The sequence below is a fragment of the Haliaeetus albicilla genome, chromosome 20 (assembly GCF_947461875.1).
Source record: "Haliaeetus albicilla chromosome 20, bHalAlb1.1, whole genome shotgun sequence".
NCBI classification, from domain to species: Eukaryota; Metazoa; Chordata; class Aves; order Accipitriformes; family Accipitridae; genus Haliaeetus; species Haliaeetus albicilla.
In genome coordinates, this window is record NC_091502.1 from 22313383 (window position 1) to 22326645 (window position 13263).

Below are 13263 nucleotides of genomic sequence, written 5' to 3' on the forward strand. Positions count from 1 at the left end.
TATTTCAGATCCATTGCTTATTGACTGATAGACTTATTGATGAATTATACAGCAGTGATCCAGCCCAGGGAGGTCAGTAGGGTGCAATTACTAGCAGAAGAGGCTTGGGTGTGCTTCTGAACTACTCCTCCCTGCACAGCTCTTTCAGTATGCATATCACATCTCCCTGCTTGTAGCAGGCTGATGAGTGTGTGCAGTTAGTGCAGGCACACACATACTTCTGCGCTTTCCCTGAAAGTGGAGCATTAGCAACTGCAGTCAAAAAGCACCCTTGCTTCTTCAGCTCTGATCCGAGCAGCGACTGCCTAATTCTGTCTGGACGAACTAGGAGACAGCCCTGGAGGCAAGTTTAAAAAGGACCTAGTGACACCCTGCTGTCACATCTGGTTGCATGAATCTACTTATTAGTAGTCCATTTACCATTACTTTCCTAGTCCCATCAGTAGTGTACATTCTTGAGAACTGGCTGGCTGGGAAGGAAGAAGCACACTGCTGAAGGTATGTTGCGGTCTTCTTTACCTTACATCTTGTGCTGAATGTTTCTATCTGTGCATCTCACTTGCAGACATTCCTGGTCTATGCAGTTTTCCACTGAGAGCTGCTGGAACAGGGCTGTAGCAAATCATAGCAGTAGAAATAAATGGACAGGTACCTTTCCAACCCCCCACCCCTGCCTCAGTTAGCCATGCAGATTGTTTGTTAAGGGGTAAAATTATATGGCTGGATTAAACTTTCAGGGAAGATGACAACTCTGACTGCATTTTGTATCACAAGCAAATAGACTGCTGTTATTTCTATCAGGGCAAAATTTCCATTCATTGGCTGTTTAACTGTGGACATGGAACATTGCTTTCAAATTGATGTGTTTATTAAATACGGTCTGTGCATGCACTGCCAGCTGAAATTTGCATACATGTTTTGAAATTTGAAAAAAAGCCTCTTTCATTAACTTTCAAAATGCTCTGGACTGCAGCACACTTCTTTAGAAAAGGGGAGTGCGCCAGGCTTTTCATTTCACTTAAGTTCTTTTACTGGCATGTATTCATCTGGTAAAAAGTCTTTGCCAAATCCAAGAAGTTTGCTGTTATTGCATTTCCATAAATGTAACAGCTGTGAAGAGATTGAATATTCATAGTGTTTGGATTTTTGCTCCAAAGATTTTTATGATAATTCTGATTTTTCAAGGGGATGGCATCTTAGATCAAAGAATTCTGCAGGTTGAGATATTGTGATAAGCAATGTATAACTGTTTCCTCAAATAAAGATAATACAGAGAAGCATGTACTGCAGTAAACAGCTGACTGTACCTCTTATTTACTCGCAGCCAACTCGATCTGTTGCTTATACTTGTGGATTCTTTTGCTAACAGGTCATCAGCAATGAAAATGAAGTACAGTTCAGATACTGCTCTCCCATGGGACGTTATTTCCCTAATGCTATACAGTTTCGTCTAAGCCTATCCAAGACATTGCTAACGTTATGGTGATTACATTTTAACTTGGTACATCCTGTATTTGCACTGATGAAAACTTATTTTGGGTTGTTGCTAAGGTCAGAGAAGCCCACTGCAAGCTCAGTGTACTTTAAGGATGGAAAGTGATTTGACTAATCTCCCCCTAGGAAAATTCCCCTGTTTGTAATTTATCAAAATTGTACAAGCAGCAGAGAAGGTCCTCCCCTGCAGGTAGGAGTAGAATGGTCTTGAAAATACAGAGGCAGCATGTGTGCATGTGCATGTGTGTCTGGAGATAATTCATCTAAATACTTAAATAATCTTAGCTGCCTGTAGATCTCAATGACTTCTGTATTACTAAAAAATATCCTATTAATGGGTCACGCTGCAAATCTCCATAACTACACAGCAGAATAAAACATCCAGACAGGAACTGTGTCCTATAAAACCACCTCAGAAAACCTCTTGCAGCTGATTGTGATTATTTCTTTAAAAGTCCTCCCAGTACCTGGGAAGCGCGGGGAGCTGCAGAGTACCTGCCTCTCAAAAGTGTGACAAGTGGAGCTATCCCTGTGTGCTCCAAGTGAATTTAAGCTTCCGAATGTCCAGGGCCACCTCTTTGGCAGTCTGTCCTTGCTCGGGCTGGACCATGCTGCTCACCGCTGGCAAGGTCAAGCTTGTGCCTCTCGGCTGCGCTAGCCCTCAGCCTGCTGTGGTCCTCCGGGGACGGGAAAAAACTGCTTGTGCCTTTCATCTGTCTTCATTTGGAATGACATCTGAATCAGCCTGGTGCTTAGGTGCAAACTTTCTGTTGTGGTTTGTTGGGTTTTTTTGGTTTGGTGGGGTTTTTTTCCACTCCTGTAGTCATAGCGTGCTGTGGCTTGTGATATGCAGGGGTTGCAGGCATAAAATATATCTAAATACATATGAGAAAAAACAATTGATGGGTCAGATTCTGTTTCCAGGGAGAGGAAATCAGACTACTCTCCTGAAATCAGTAGGAAGTTGTTTACATGAACAGAAGTTGTTTATATGGGTGCAGACCGGTGTAAAATCTCACTTTCCCTTGGTGCTGTTTGAATTTCTGTGACCCGAGGACCTGGCTCTGTTCCTTTAAAGCTTGGTTTTATTCCAGGAAAAGTAGCCAAAATGGAGAATTTGTCTTTTCACTCACTAGGAACCAAAACCTGCCTGCGTACGGTGACAACTGCAGGTATCTGAGAGCAAACACCTTTTATCTTTCCCCTTACCAAAGCCTAGGAGAAAAAAAAACAACAAAAAACCCCCAAAGCCAAAACCCAACAAAACCCCACCCTCCCAAACCTCTCTGTTTAATTCCCTTTAAGACACATAACATTTCCTCTTCTGCTTTAACGTGTGTCAGCTCCTTCCCAACTTCCACCACCACGTTGGAGGAGGCAAGAGGTAATTCATTTCGCCCTCTCGGCCACCTCGCCCGTGAGCCTCTTCGAAGCAGATTTGTCGATCATATAAAATGCAATCGCTGATGCGTTCCTCCTCTGCCTTGCTAGTCAAAGCCGGCATCCGGAGCCTCGGATGCATTTTGCTAAGTTCCAGTCTCTCAGCCCCAGCACTACGCTTCCCAAGCCAACCAGCCCTCTAGTGTTTTGAGGTATTTTATGCAAAGACATCCCTTTAGCTGTCGCTTGCCTTTACCGGAGGTAAAGAGGCAGATTTGAAAGAGCTCGCAAAAGCTTAGTGGGGTTACTCGAATCTGGAGTGATTGGCAAAGGCGAGCCAGCATCCACCTTTCTGCCTGGAAAAAGTAAGAGCCTGGGTTTGGGTACTTTTGGAGAACCAACACTTCTACACTTACCCCAGTTGCTCCATGGCTGTGAGTCTGTCAGAGGCTACTGACATACAAACAGCTGCAGAGTTGTTGTAGATAAGAGTTATCTGTTGACACACTTTAACAGGGATTTCTGAAAGCATCTTACAACACACACACACACGCTGCAACGCTGGGATACTGCTCAGGTTTTTCAGCTCTCTCATGAATGATAGCTGAAAATGAAGATGAAGGGAAGGAAATGCCATGAAGCTTCAATATTGTAGCAAACTAGGATCCAGATGGCAAGCCTTTTTACAGCAATATGCTGGATTAACTTTAAGACTCCCCTGGCTACTACTCTCCTGTTTAATTTGTCTTTCCTTAATGCTATTTCAGTGTGATGCTTTTTGCAAGGTAATGCCATAAAAATGTGTGGTTTCAGGCACAGTCTGCTATCAGGAGAAGTTTCCTCCATCCCCGTTAACCCCTTCAGAGCTAATTAACTGATTGCATGATCAGTAGCATCAGTTTGAACTCTAAGTGGAACAGGGAATATTCCACATGCATTCACAGTGCCATGCAAAGCAGGAAACCAAGGCGATTTACATACAAAGGAAGAGAATTAACCTGTTGGAGGGAGAACAGGTTTTCACTGTTCTGGGCTATATCTCTCATCAGAAATCATTTTTGGTAATGCAGCTGCAATAACAACTGAAATTCTCTGCAGGGAAGTTTCAAACCCATGGCTGGTGTTGTCCACACACCGACCTTTTCTGAGACTGGATGTCAGGGAGTTGTGTTTCTCCCTGTAACTTGCAGATCCAGCCCTATCCTCTTGTAAGCTGCCATTGGTGCTTGAATTTGTTCTTCCATCCTTGTGCAGCCACAGCAAGGATCATCACTGCCCTCATCTTCCTCAAAAAGCTGGTCCGTGAGACACCCAGTGGTGACAGCGAGCACCCATCCGCCGGCCAGTGGGACCTCCTGGGTGCCTTCCTGCAAACTGGGGGGGCATAAATAAGGGTCCCATCCCGTGAGCTTCATAATTTATCAGGAACCTTCACCTCACATCTACACCAGATAGCGAAAGCGCTGCCATCCATCTGCAGTGAGTGCCAAGCTGTGCCTCTGTGAGATGGAGACTTGTATTCGTGGAGCAATATATCTGCTGCTTAGTCTCAGGAAACCCTCCAGCAGCTGCTAGCAGTTCTGAGTTCATATCACATCCAGAGACTAACCACAATATTATCCTTTAGCAAGTAAAGGTCTAGTAAAGGTCTTCTTCTTTCTCAGCAGAAGTCTTGTCAGAAAGTCAACCTCAAACAACACGATACTTATGAGTCCCTCTTTTTACTCTCAGTTCTGTCACTACTTGACACAGATTGAATGCAAATTATTAAAAAGAAATATTATTTAAGTAAAGTGTCTCCAGAACATCTCTTGATCATTTTGGCCTAGATTATACCACTTTGCAAGTGGGTTTATAACCTGTACACATGTGGGAACAAACAGCAGGTCCCACTCCTCTTCTTCATCTCACGTGCTGGGTATATCCAAAACCTGCTGTACAGGGAATTGAAAAACCACATCCAAATCTCAGATTGTGATACAGTTCATCTACCATTTAGCACTACTTAAACTGATGACTAAACTCATCATGTCTCCCTGCTTAGCCTGAAAGTTCCTTTGGGCTACGTTTAAGATAGTGTAACTTATAACCAGAAGCTAAATGTGGGATTCAGCTCCAGATTAATCCTAAAAATAAACACCTGTCTAGTCAGTTAAATAGTTTTTGAGGCTCTGCTGACTGCATTGACCAGATCATTATTGGCTAGAATGGGAGCTTAGTCTTCTACTGCAAGGTAGACATGGGGACAATATAAAGCAGCACCCACGGGAGACATGGTTCCTTCTGCAGTGGAAACTTGAGGGCACTGAGAGCATCCTGCGGCATCTTAGGTAACACTGGATTCTACATCAAGGAACATAAGTGAGCCCTAATGGTCGATCACATAAAAATTTAGAAAGTAGCTGCTGCCACCAGCTGCTTCTTGCAAAGATCCAATCCTTCTCTATTAGGCAAGAAGGGCAGCTTAGCCTGAATAAATCTTCCCTTGGACCATATTTGGAAGGTTCTTTCTCTCTCCACTGACATAAAAGTAATCATAGTGCTTACTTTAGATGGGATCAGGGCTTAACATTCAGGTACATCTACGTCTAAATGAAGAATCCCTGTTAGGACTATCACAGGAAATGCTACAAAAGCCACCTGGTTTTTGAATCCAAATATTTATGAATGAACGCCTGAAGTGAGAGCGAGGGTAAAGCGCCTCTGCTTGGATACACTCCAAGGGCTTGTACAGGTGACAAAGGATTTAGGGCACCACAAGCTGTTTAATAAAGGTCATTTTTAAATTTTATCCTGACAGAAATGAAGATACACAGAACTCTGTCCCAGGGTTCCCCTGAGGAACAGTAGCTCTTACCTGACCAAAAGGTCTTTTTTCTGTCCTATTGGAACTACTCTGTTTATCAGTTCTCATTCCCAGGAAGGATAGCTGGGTATCACCAGTTATTAAATATTTGTCATAAAAAATCCAGCATAAAAAAACCTGTTTATAAAACAATGAGCAACCCTATATGTCATAATAATGTGAAATTCTGTCTCCCATCAGCTGATAATTTGACATTGGGATGGTGAGTACTTTCCTCTCTGTCTCCTATGCTCTGGACAATCAACCTGTGCAAACCAATAATTAACTATAGTGGATGTTGCTGGGGGTGAGGAGGAATAATTCATAGCAGTGAAATACTGGTTTTTGCTGTAAAGTTACTAAGCAGAGCTATGGTAGTGTGAATAATGCATGAGGTGATTTCCTTTCAGGAAGGCTACTAGCAAGTGTTTCCACTAGTTGGAGATTTGGACTTGGTAAGAGAGTGGTATTTACATTGTTTTGGTGATACAGAAAGCAGTTAGGGAACAATTATGTGATTCCCTCATATTCTAAGACTCTGGAGAAATGTCAGTATCCAATTAAATAAAAGGAATTAAATAAATAATGAGAAAATGTGAAATTAATCTAGTTTCAGATGCATGGGAAAGTTATTGCATAAATTTAAAAGACCTAATGTAAAATGTTGTTCAATTTTATTTTGCAGGATGAATGTTGCTATGGTGTCTCTAAATCCAGGTGGTAAAAAATAATTTCTAAATTCTTTTGATTAAATATTTTAACTCACTATTTATAAATAAGACTATAGTGCTAACTATTTTTCTCTTTAATAAAACCCAAGTCTGTAAAAGGTGATGGAAGATGTAGCTGGGCATATCAAAGATGAATAAAGGAAGCTCTATAATGATTTTTTCATTGTACTAGATTTTTCTAAACAAAATCTCTTATCTCAGAAAGCCATCAAGTTCTCACAAGTTGAGGAACATAAATCATAGCAGAATAGGCAGCCTCCTGTTTCATTCACTGAGCTCCATATGCTTATCTACCCCGTGCTCCCGCATCCCAAGCTCCTAAAATGCTTCAGTCAACATTCCTTCTGAATTGCGATACGTCATGTTAATCAGCCCCTACAGTGTCCCAAAAATGTATGTAAATTAGACTTTTGATGAACCGGAATATTTTGACAGGATTTTTGCATAAATCACATATGCAAGCATGCACACACACACACACACACATACACAGAGACAACCTGTTTAGAGAGGAGGATATTTTTGGACCTCATTTGTTTTTGAAGTCGACTGTGGCCAGCATGCTGATGCTGCTCGTGAGCAGGAACACGTATGTGGCAGTATGCCAGGTCCCATAGCAAGAAGCAACCTGAGTTTAAGTCCATTCTTGGCAAGAAAAACTGTACCAAGGAGAAAGAAATGTAACAGTTTTCTCTTTCTTTGTCCTTCTTTCCCCCCATTCCCCTTTCTGGTACGCTGTTGGTTCTCTGGGTTGTTTGATGTCAGTCGTAATGTGAGCATTTTTAGTTACCGTAGGAGAACACTGTCATGTTATGGTAGATTAATGTTTTTACTTAATCTGTTCTTCCAGCAGAAACAAAACTCAAAAATCAAAAGAATTTATTTGAATGTAAATCAATTTAAGTCAAATTTAATTCAATTTGCTGACTTTCACATTGCTTATCAACCAACCAGTTCCACTGATTATATAGAAAACTGTTGTTGAGGCTTGTTAGGATGAATCTTGTAACCACCAGCACTGCCTGGCTGCAAATCTTTCAATTTTTATTCTCTTCTGACCTGTTTTGCAATATTTTTGTGTTCCACCTTGTCCTTCAGGCCTGTATTCAGTCTGAATAAGTCTGTCTCACCTCTCCTTCTTGCTGAAGTGTGTGAGGCTGAGGGAGCAAAACGAGAAGGATGTAGGTAGGACTTTCTGTCTCCTTCAGGCATAAAAAAGTTAGTGCAGCTCTTAGTCCGTAGCTGTATAGGTAAGGACCATCACTTGCTATGGTTTTGTACAGCTGAGGCCCTGGTTGACACCCTCTGAGGAGCATTCAGGAATTTAGTCCACCTTCTACATCTTATGCCACATGGGAGGAAAAACTGTTTCTGTGACTCTAGTTTTGCATAAAGCCCTTTCTGACATACCTCACCAGGACGCTGCACACCCCTGAAAGCACGTCAGACCTCACCAGGAAAGTATCGGACCATGTCTACTTACCTTTTCCAGCGATGTTGCAGCCTAAAGACCTTATTGCTTTAGCTTCTTCACAGATCATCACCTTTCTCTCTTTTAAAAAGTTACTGGGCTTTCACGAGGCTGATGTGGGCTACCTATATGGCATCATTTGCGCAGCTGGGGCTTGAAAAACTCCTCTGATGTTATACAGTAGACTTTTTTATGCATACTGTATCTGCAATGTGAGTCCACTGTTTATAATATATGTTATACACCAACTGAAAAAAGATACTATAACTCCATTGTCTATATATAGATATTGCAAGAGTATATGTAGAATACTTATAGTGTGCATGAGGGAATACACACACACAGAGACATATATGCAATCATATATACTATTCATGATTCACAAAACACACATAACCCACAGTGGAAAGTCAGAAAAAGGGAGTGATTTGTCCTCTAGGGCAAATCCCACAAAGCATTTTAAGTATCAGGTTAAAACACCCCATGATTACAGAGACAGACAGGTTGGCTGCTGCCTTCTTAAAGAGGTATCAGAGCTTTTAAGTATGTGCAATTTTATGGCTAAATATAAACAGAAGAATCCTTCAATAATTATAAATACAGCTGTAGAGCCAAATTCTCCTAATGATGCAATAGCAGTATATATAGATACACATATATATTCTAATTCACAGTTTGAAGTTCTTAATTCTCAACACCCAAGTCTTAGTTTCCTGCCAATTTTATAATTTTTCCTGTTGTCAATTGCTTTCTAAAATAAGTTTGAATGAGGTGGAATTAAGTTTTAACTTTAAAAAATTAGAAACAGGTGCTGTGTCTATACCCGCTGCCATATCCCTTTCTTTGTGTCTTGTGTCACTGCTTTCTGGAACAAGCTGTTGGATCCTGCCACTTGTAGTTAATTCTGCACTGTCTGCTGGTGGAAGCTGGGAGAGGGGAGAAAGTTGCTAAATATTAAGACAGTGAGAGAGTTGAAGGCGTTCAAAATAGGGAAGGTCTGCGAACTGAGTAGAAATAGAATAGTATTACTGTTGAGAGCTTTAATAGCAGCCATGCTATCACTGGCTTAAATGTGTGTTGGTTTTGGGTGCTTTTAATGGCAATAATTAGGTAATCAATATTGTTTCAGAAAGGAAAAATATCCTGCTTAACAACAGAATAACATTGATTAGCTAAGCTAGTACCATTTTAAAGAACATTAAGTAATCAAGACTGTTTCCATGATGACATCCCAAAGAGAAAGAAAATCAGGCAAATCTAGTATTGGATGAAGCTGGGACTGCATTTATACTGTTGCTGAGGAAATAACGGCTGCTGCGTTTGCCTGTGCAGTCCTTGTAATACAAATGTCTGAGGGAGGCACTGGGCCCCTATCTGTTCATTTCAATGAACTTGGATCTTATCCCAGATATCAACTAGAAGTTTTCTGAAGATACAGATCCCACTGCACTCTTTTCACTACCCTTACTTTATACACTTGTCAGTTTAAACTGATATGTTTACTTTTGGATGTCTAAAATAATTAATGAATATATAGAACCTCCACTTTGATATTTACTGAGAGGTCTCAGGGCACTTTCCAGGAGATGCCATTCTTAGTAGCTCTACTTTACTACCATTAGTGAATGGTGGGGTGGGAGATTTTGCAAAGAAACCCTGTCTCCTTGTGGCACAAGGAGGAGGAGCAGTGTCCACGAGTGCTGGGTGTTAATTTGCTGCTATATCTACACAGGCACCTTGACCTTTTTTAATTAAGTCCCAAAATTGATCCAGAGGTACCTAAAGTTTAATATATTTGAGCAACTACAGTTGCAGCTGCAGCTTTTCAGACACTGGAAAGCAAGTGTATGTAGACAACCAGATTTAATCATTTTGATCTGGATTCCCAGCAAGAGCAACATTTCTTGGTATGATGCTGAGTCCTTTTCTGTGTGTTATTGCAGGAAATGAAACTGCAGCACTACTTTTGCTAAACCTGGGGGTGGCACGAAGAGCCAAGCTTCATTTGACCTGTATGTAATTTTGCACAAGTGGAGGACAGTGAGCTTTTGGCAAAGAGTATAAAATCTGTGAGGCCTGATTCTGGGCACTAAAAGATAAGAATAGCGTTCAGATATAGCTAAAAAGTGTGAGTGAAGAACTGGTGGTTGTTGAGAATGCTCTAAGCTACTTGAAACCAAGTGGGGATGCCATTGAGCTCATTTATAGGCATAAGAACAGTCAACATCCCTTCTCCCAGGAGTTAATTGATCAGACACTCCATGTTTCATCATATATGAGCATGTACTTAAAGCATTCGCTCCTGAAGGCAAGTCTTTATATACGAATCACAGGTTTCATTGGGGAAAAATGCTTGCCGTCTTCAGAGCATTGAGGCAAAGCTTGAAAATATGTTCCTTCTATATGATGAAAACTCAAAATTGGAAACTAAAATACCAGTTTCAAAATCTTCTTCCTCAAAAGCAACAACCAAACAAATACAAAATAGTTCCATTCAGAATTGGTCTTGTGATAATGAGGGCAAAATACTGTATACACTTTTTAGTGTTTAAGTTTAACCTTACTGTAAAGAGAGCAGAATTTTTGGACAGGTGAGAATTCCTATTAGTTTTGAGGTTATCACAAAAGGGAGAAGCTCTGTCTGCACGTGTAGAAAGATGGGGAAGAGGCAATCTCTGTCTCAATTTTCAAACTCTGATGCAGATTATTTTCCTGACAGTTTTGTTTTCTATCATACGCTGTACATACTGTAAAAATTAAGTAAGAGGCCATCTTTCTATCTAGTATCTTCTCAGCCAACTGGTGTTTTGTGTGGGCTGATGATATGTATAGTTTCAGATTCACAAAGGTGGTAAGAGTTGCAGTAGATGATTACAGGTTATTGCTGGCTCAGGTGGATGAATCTGAATGGTAGCATAACATGTAAGATGTTTTGGCATCTATCTGTTCTTACGCTTTTTCTTGATAATATTTTGTCCAAAAACATTTTCCTGGATTCAGTACCCTAAAGGATTTGACCTGATGTTGCCCTTCAGAGTCTTTCTTCTGACAGGTGCTAGATTCATCTTCCTTCTTTTGTAGATCAGGAAACTGGAATTAACTGGAAATGGCTTTCTAATCTGCAGTGCTGCACTGCTAAATCCATTTGCCAGAAGACTAAATGCAAAATAATGGCCAGAATAGACTTTGCCTTTTACACAGGTTGAATAACCTACAGATTTAGTTTATCTTGAGCAAGCATCAGAAAACAGGCCTTATTATCCAGGTAGAAATGATCAATACTCACCTTCTGACATAGACTGTCTGGTAGACTTGATAGTGTCAAATATTCTGGTAAGTTACATGAAGTTGTATGAATTCAAATAGAAGATTTCTATTTTTTAATATATATTTATTAATTTTAATATATTAACTGTATTCTTCTCCCTCTCTGGAGAAGAGAAGGGTCCGGGGAGACCTTGTAGCAGCCTTCCAGTACCTAAAGTGGACCTACAGGAAAGATGGGGAGGGACTCTTTAGCAGGGAGTGTAGTGATAGGGCAAGGGGTAATGGCTTTAAACTGAAAGAGGGTAGATTTAGATTAGATGTAAGGAAGAAGTTCTTCACTGTGAGGGTGGTGAGGCACTGGAACAGGTTGCCCAGAGAGGTTGTGGCTGCCCCATCCCTGGCAGTGTCCAAGGCCAGGTTGGATGGGGCTTTGAGCAACCTGGTCTAGTGGAAGGTGTCCCTGCCCATGGCAGGGGGGTTGGAACTGGATAATCTTTAAGGTCCCTTCCAACCTAAACCATTCTGTGATTCTATGCCAAATTGCCTCATTCTATATATTATAGCACCTTGTAAAATCCTCAGAGTCAGTGTGTTGTGGGAGTGACAGTTTTCCTCAAATTACTTTATTTTGATCATTCTGGTAAGTTCTGCAAAAATCATAACAGCAACGGATAGGAGAAGATGTCCTTCTCCAGGACAGGTAAATGTGGCTAGATAGCTTTGTGTATTCATGACAAGACAGACTGTTTACACACAGAAGAGCATAAAAAGGATAAAATAAGGATCGATGTTAAAAATTCCTCTGGTAAAGAACTGGAAAGAGCAGTTCCAGGAGTCTCTGTGGGACCTGAAGTCTACAAATTGCTGTCACGCAGTGCATAAATTAATACTCCTGGAAGTTATGTTGTTATGAGACTTTCATTTTCCAGGTACAGGGTGCTGTTAACAGTAAGAGCCTCCATCTTTCAAGATACAATGCCAGAAATGTTTTGTATTAAAAAGTCACTGAATAAGAACTGCAATTGTAACTGGTTTTAATGACAATGAAGATCCATCATCTATGGCAATATTGGCCTTGTTAAATTTTTTACTTTATTTCTCTTCTGAATGTATCTATTTTCCAAGTGGCCTTTTTAATATATTTACCTTCTAGACAGAATATCTATCTATTGTCAAAGTTCTGTTTCTCTTATAGGTGTGTATGGCACACGATCGAGTCTCTCCCTTGTGGTCCGTATGATAAGCTAACTGGACTCATCTCATCCTTTTTTTCACTGTTTTGCACATTTTCCAGTCCATCAGTCATTCAGTGGTTCTTTTCTGAATCCTTTCCAAGGGTGTTAGTATCCTTCTTAACATATGGAGACCAGAACTGTGGCCAGAATTACAGCAGGAGTTATAACTTTGACAAACATAAGGCTTGGGGTTTTTTATCCTGCAGTATATTTCCATGTTTATAATCCTAGGATCATATTAACCCTTTGGGTTACAAAGTTGTACTGGGAAGTTACTCTCAGTTTATTACCCTTTGTCATCCTAAGACCATTTCAGAATCACAGCTTTCAAGATAGAATCTGCCATTGCATTACCATGGCCTATATTCTTGCCATTGAGTTGTGGTTTTAGATCTGAAACACATATGGTTTCTTACAGGCTATAGGGATGACCTGTCCTCCTCATTTATTTCCTGCTTCCTAGGCATTTGCTCATCAACAGAATCGGTGCCTTTTGTACCTGTGGTTTCATTGTGTGTTTATCTATTCCTAAACCATTGATAAGATTAAGATATACAGAGCCAAAAAGAACTAAAAAAAATCTCAGTGGGTTTCTGCTTGAAATGCTGGTTGACAATGACTCTGATTCAGGATTGTGTTCTGAATCTTATTATTTAACAAGTTTTTAATCCATTTAATATGCGAATGTTAAATTGTTCAAGCTTTATCACTCAAGATGTCGTGTGGTCTCAACTCAAGTGTATTACAGAAATCTGTTGCAGCAACAATATTATTTTCATTACACAAAGTTGTAAACATAGCAAAATGTTGCCAATATACTTTAATTTTCTACAAATGTAG

The 13263-nt window shown here is 40.5% G+C and overlaps 1 long non-coding RNA gene across 1 annotated transcript in view; it reads left to right on the plus strand.

The window, feature by feature from the left end:
• Positions 1 to 282: 282 nt before the first annotated feature.
• The window catches only part of LOC138690125 (uncharacterized), a 391704-nt gene continuing 378723 nt past the window's right edge, over positions 283 to 13263 (plus strand). The window contains exon 1 of the long non-coding RNA XR_011328921.1: positions 283 to 498. This is a non-coding gene — a long non-coding RNA (uncharacterized lncRNA). The remainder of the gene's footprint in view (positions 499 to 13263) is intronic.